General features: G+C 48.2%; 1 protein-coding gene across 2 annotated transcripts in view; it reads right to left on the bottom strand.

Moving 5' to 3' along the window:
- Window positions 1-6575, bottom strand: part of Rtn4rl1 (reticulon 4 receptor like 1) — a 73141-nt gene that overhangs the window by 45563 nt on the left and 21003 nt on the right. The gene's annotated exons all lie outside the window — the stretch shown is intronic.

Below are 6575 nucleotides of genomic sequence, written 5' to 3'. Positions count from 1 at the left end.
AAAAAAAAAAAAAAAAAAGTAAAACTAGCCGGGCGTTATTTCAAATCACTGCCATATTTAGTGGAGAAGTCTATACGACCAGTTACAAGTTCTGGGGATAATATTAAACCTCTTAATATTCAGAATAAAAGAAATGGAGAGGAAGAGGAAGAGATGGGCAGGGTTAGAGACAGGAGCATCTGAGATAACAGCTCACTCAGTAGGCCAGACTGGCTTCAGACTCAGCTGTCCCCCTGCCTCCACCTTCCAAATGCTGAGCCTTTCTGCCTGGTTTCAGATACTCTTCTGAGTCACAATGCTTCCAAAGGTGGGCCTTTTGATCTGTCACACTGTTACTCTGTCTTGTTTTCTGTCACATTGTTACTGTCTTGCTTTCTGTCACACTGTTACTCTGTCTTGCTTGCTGTCACACTGTTACTCTGTCTTGCTTGCTCAAGTGGCTCTGAGCTGTGTCGCCAGGAATGGTGCCCTGAGCCCCCCATTCTCGTTCCTTGTGCAGACAGAACTCCCTCCTTGTGACATGCAGCCACAATGGAGCAAGGGGCAGACTGCATTTGAGAAGAAAGTTCCTCTCTAAGTTCCAAGAGTGCCGACCCGTGTGGGCTTTGGATGCCTGACCTTGGCCAATTAGTCCCTTGCTCAGTGTAACCAACCGAGTCACAGATTCAATTGGATCTGCAAACATTTATCGAGCACCCCAGTGCCAGCTGATTTCTGTCTGCTCTGTGAGTGCAATGAAGCTCGTCTCTGCAGATTGGAATTATTTGTATTTCAAGGCAAAAAAAGAGGTAAGTTTTAAGTACCTTTAAGGGGCAGTAATGGATGCCTTGGGCAGGGCGGGCGGGGCATGGGCTGAGGCGGAGGGCGAGAGGGCTGGGAAATGACCTATGAGTCAGGGTAGCACAACCTGGCTGAACACAGACACGAGAAAGTGGACAGAGAAGCCAGATAAAGCCTGAGCACTTTTCTCTCCCTTAAGTCCCCCACCACTTTCTTTTTAAACAGAAAAAAAAAATGCATTCACATAGAAAAAAATTAACACAAAAGGATACCCAGTGAAAAGTAAGTCTCCTTTCGTCTCTCAGACCTCCAGTCCCCAGGACCTTTCTTCAGAGGCATCCCACTGCTAACTGTTTCTTTTGTGTCTTTCCAGAAAACGTCTATCACGTACAAGCAAATCTTTCTCTTTTAAAACCCAAATGTTATCACAGTGTATTAGCACTGCTTCTGCACTCGGCAGTACAGCTTGGCACTCAGCCCGCAGCAGAGCAGACTCACCCATTCCTTGGATCGCAGAATTCCAGTGTTCAGGGTGCTACATTTCTTACCAATCAGTCCTCCCGCTGATGGGTGTTTAGCCTGTTTCCCCGTGCCTGATATTATGAGTGGCGGTGGTATCCCTCATACTTTCTTATTCAAATCTCTGCTCACTGGCTTGAGGGTGTCCAGGAGACAAGCTCCCGGGTGAGGGCCTGCTACATTGAGAAGGCTCCAGCTGTGAACACCTGGGAAGTTCTCTTAGAGACGTCTCTCCAAGACAAGTCTCAACTCCCTTCCTTGCATGCTCAGTTCCCGAGTGACATGTGACCACATCACAGCAAAGGAAGAGAATCCTTTTCTGAATTTAGAGAGTCAATTTGTGTAGTGGGGGTCCCGCTAGGGCTATCAGTCTGTAGCATCCTCAAGTTGTGGGCTAAGAGCAAAGAGAGAGATCAAAGTTTAATGATGCAATCAATGCCTGGCTTATCGCACATGCTCCATCAGCTCGGGCTTCATCAGGTACTATTATTGCCATCGTGATGCAGGGAGAGCCCCACCTTGCCAATGGCAGAGAAAGCTCCTGGTGTGGGTCTGGTCCGTGCATCAAGTTGCTTTAAAGGCACCGAACTGGGAGCCCCCTCAGCTCTTGGAACCGGACGAGAGCTGAGACAGGCAGTTCCCACTTATCATGGCTTGGCATCTGGAACTCCCAGGCCTTTGCCAGTACCTAATAAACACCATACTTCATGCTTTGCCGCTGTCACCCACGCATCCCCTGATGCCCGCTGACAATGGCTGCCACTGCACACAGTCAGCATTTCACTTTTTATGACCTGGTTTGTTTTGTTTGTTTTTTTTTTTCCTTAAGAGAATTCAGCCTGAATGATGTCACTGTGACATAATAAAACCACAGTTTCGAGTTAGAGGTGAGGGTAAACATATAAAAATTATATAAAAAAGCTGGGTGGTGGTGGTGGCGGCACATGCCTTTAATCCCAGCACTTGGGAGGCAGAGGCAGGCGGATCTCTGAGTTCGAGGCCAGCCTGGTCTACAGAGTGAGTTCCAGGACAGCCAGGGCTATACAGAGAAACCCTGTCTCGAAAAACAAAAATTATATAAAAAATTAACCTGAATATGGTAGTCTAATCGCAGCACTAGGGAAACAGAGATATGAGACTGTCTCAATGAATCCGTGAATAATAAATGCACTGTCTTCATTTTGGGGGTCAATCAAACCTGAGTTCAAATCCTGGGCCTGACATAACTCTCCAACCTTGGGAAGTCACTTAGCTCCCTTCAGTATTAATTCTATCACCTGTGAAATGGGCTAACAGCCTGTTCTAGGGATAGAGTAAAGAGTCAGAAGGATAATGAATTAATTATTTAAGAAATTTTTAATAGATGGGCCTTACTCCAAAAATGACCTCAGTCAGCCGCCGTAATGTATGTAGAGAGCCTGGCACATAGCAGCGACTCCATAAAGCTTCACTCTCCTTCCGCTGCTCTCCTGTGGAGAGTGGTCGCTTCCAGAACAGAGTCCCCATCTCAAGGGAAACACTCTTAGAACTCCCATGGGAGGAACCTGGCCCAACTCTTTAGGGTTCCATCTCATTTTGAGTCCAAACAATTTTATTTTTAATCCCAACAACACATGCAGCTCACATTCTGAAAATCCCTCATCCCCTTTATGTACAACACAGCTTCAAATTACTTTTGGCCTTTTCCAAAAAAAAAAAAAAAAAATCAAACCCACCCTCAAAGGTCAAGGATTCGACAGTCAGTGCTATAAGAGGAAAACGCTAAAAATTTGAGGCAGTGTTAGAGTCAACTTTTCTGAGGAAGCATGGCAGAACTGAAAGAAAAGCCCACATGTGCACGTCCATGCCCACATGAATACACACTCGTGCACACACATGCACATATAAACATACACTCAACATACACACATAGATACAGATTCACACTCTCACACATGCATATATACACAAACATGCATATACACACAAAATACACATACACAGACTTACACACATATACACACATAAATATTGTCACCCAAGTACATTCACACATATACACACAAACACAAATACAGGCAGCCAGGCTTGGTGGCGCATGTTTTTAATCCCAGCACTCAGGAGGCAAAGGCAAGCAGATCTCTGAGTTTAAGGCCAGCCTGGTCTACAGATCTAATTCCAGGACAGTCAGAGCTACACAAAGAAACCTTGTCTCAAACAAAGCTCCACATACAGGCACACATACATACACACAAACACACACACATACACTCCCTCCCCCTTAAGCCAGCCCATTCCTTGAGACATTTGCATTGGGCCTTCTCAACGGGCAACTATACCTCAGCACTCATCAGTCCATGGCCTGAGTCTAGTCCTTAGCCTCAGGAGTAAGAGCAGAGTCTGTTAGGTCTGAGCGCTATGGGCTCCAGTGGAATTCTCAGATAGTAGGCTCAAGGACAACATGCCCAGAGGAAAGTGGTGGCCAGAGATGGAAGATCGAGTGGCTATCCCTCCTTTTATGAGAATGGTCAGAAAGGAGTTTGGAGTTTTGGGATCAAAGATGGATGGACGTTGGGAATAGAGTGGGGGTCTCCTCTGTGCCTGATTCCACTGTTTTCACTGAGAACTGCTGTTTTGTCTGGCTGACTTCAAATCCCAGAGTTTAAGTGATTCTCCTGCCTCAGCCTCCCAGTTTTATAATGGTGGGTGTGATAACAGGACCTGAAATGCTCCCGCAGAGGTAACTGACCCAGTCAGGGAGCAAGTGGCCTTACCTCAGAATGCCCAAGGGCCCATCCCACCATCCCAGATACCTTGGGATCTTGTTTTCTTCCAGCCTCAATCTGGGAGAAGTTCCTGACCCTACCTAACTTCTTAAAACAAACAAAACAAAACAAAACAAAACAAAAACCAAACCAAACCAAACCAAAACTTGGCTTCCCTGAGGCCAAGTAAAGATATCCCAGACTCCGAAATCATCCAGGCTGGATTTAATCCTGAGCTCAACCAGATATGGTGGCACGTACCTGTAATCCTAGGTCCTGGGTAGAGGCAGGAGGATTGGGAGTTCAAGGTCAGCCAGCTGGCTTTAAGGCTATCCTGAGCTATAGGAGACCCTGCCTAAAAACAAAACAAAATCACGGCCGCCATCAATAGAAACAACCCCCAGTTCAGGGACCTCAGATTGCATAAGGAGACCCTGTGCTGCTGGGCGTATCACATTGTCAATCTAGGGATTAGAGAGAGGGGGACAGTGGTGTCCAGCTAGCTCTCCCCCTTCCTCCACCTTCATCGTGTCTGGGACACTAGCTCATAGGATGACACCACCCCCATTCTGGGCGGGTCTTCGGTACAAGCCCAAGGTGCATCTCCAAGGTGAGTCCAGATCTGGCCAATTTGACAATGAAGTTGAACCATGACATACGGATGGAAGAATTTGATGTAGGTACCCCACCCCCCCAAAGAAGGCTCAGCACACAAAAGCACTGGCTGCACAAGCCCAACAAGCAGAGTTTGATGCCTGGAGCACTTGGGAAGATGAGAGAACCAACTCCATAAAGCTATCCATCGGTCACCCCAACGAGTGCTACGTGGCAGGCACCCCACCCCCATCACGCACACATACAAAAAAAAAAAAATAAGATAAACATTTAAAGATGGCAGCCAACATTCCCAAGGCATGTGACTCTACTGTTCCTGAAGGAAGCCTGACAGCCACTCCTCCAAGCTTGCAGGGACAGAGGGAGCCCCGGAGCTTGACAGCAGTAGAGCTTTTATCTCGAAGGCAGCAGGTATAAAGGGAACCAGCTACTGGGAGGACCTAGAACTGGCTCTTGGGGACAAGACCTTTGGCCTTCCCTCACTCTTCCCCCTGCAGCACATGGGTGGGTGAGGGGCTCTGACTGCTGCAGGTCCCACCTGTGGGAAGGAAATAAAACACAATGGAACTCCCAGCCCTGGGTGCTGAGGAATCCCCATGTGTACTAAGGTCCCTCTCTAGGAATGCTTGCTGTAAGATCCAGTCGGCTCCAGACAAGTCCTTATCCTTGGCTAATTGGTTCACATCGATTGACCTTACAAGTGGGTCTAATGTATGACTGGTAAGAGTCGGCCTGCGTGCCAGGCAACCCATGCGGTGGTTAACTAGCTGCCATTCAAGCAACTGAACGAGGCGCATGAACCCGAATTTCTCAGAACGCCTCTGATGGGTTTCATGGTCACATCTCCATCAGTGGTCTGAAATATCTGCCGGGACAACGGTCCCGTTTAAAGGTCACAGGTCCTCTGAGACTGTGGAGATAATAGTGTAGATTCCTTGGGGAGGCAGAGTGAGTGCTCAGCCTGTGACAAGAAGTCTCCTAGCTCTGTGCTGGCTCAGGCAGTCACAGGCAGAGGGGCTGAGTCCCAGGGCAGGCAGGGGGGCAGGCAGACAACCTTCCCGGCACTCCTGTGAGCTGGCTGGCTTCCACTTGCCTTCTGCTCCATCTACCCCTCAGCTGTTTTCCCAGGAAAGCCAGAGTCAGCCTCATCCAACCTATCTCTGTGGCTGGGGTGCTTCTCCTTCCACATGGGAGCTGATGTTCAGTCTCCTTGTTATCAGTCTCTGAAGTGGAAACCCGTTACAGACACCAGAACATTCTGAAAAAATCTTGCTGGAGTATGGGGAACAGCGGCTCTCCCCAGTGTTGCCCCTGGGGAAGACTGGCAGGTAGCCAGGAATGCCTCCCAGACCCCCCCAGGGGGTCCGACAGCCACCCCCAGCTTTTCTAGGTCTGTTAATAAGCCTTAGCTAAGACCCTGAGCCCCCTCCTCAGGCTTGATCCTTGCTGCTTCGCCTTATCAGCTGGGCTTTTCACAAGCACTTAAATTCATGAGAGAAGAGAAAAAGTGAAATCAGATAGAAATGCAGGTCTGTTGGCTGTTTTCTCCAATGAAATAGCTCTGAGTAAACAGACGACGCCTTTGATGAAATCCCAGCAGGCTTAAACAATAAAGCTGGTTACAAACTCAATCTGGCGGAGATATCAGATCTGAAATTGTTTCAAAAAAACATGTCAACATTTTCTAATGCTCCTGGAAAGGGGGAAAAAAAAGATTTCCTGGACTGCCCACCATGGGGTTTGGGTCAGGGAGACAGAACAGTGGCCACCTCAGTTTTGGTCTCTGCTCAGACCCCCATGGGTGGTGCACCAAGAGCAGGCTGTTTCTGGCTGGACCCCTTCACCTGCTGGAGTATAAACGGTCATTTACAGGTGCCCCAGCCAGGCACCAGCCTTCCTCCTGGTTACCATTAAACC

Source organism: Mus caroli, chromosome 11 (assembly GCF_900094665.2).
Source record: "Mus caroli chromosome 11, CAROLI_EIJ_v1.1, whole genome shotgun sequence".
Classification (NCBI taxonomy): domain Eukaryota; kingdom Metazoa; phylum Chordata; class Mammalia; order Rodentia; family Muridae; genus Mus; species Mus caroli.
This window is presented reverse-complemented; position numbering and strand designations above follow the sequence as displayed.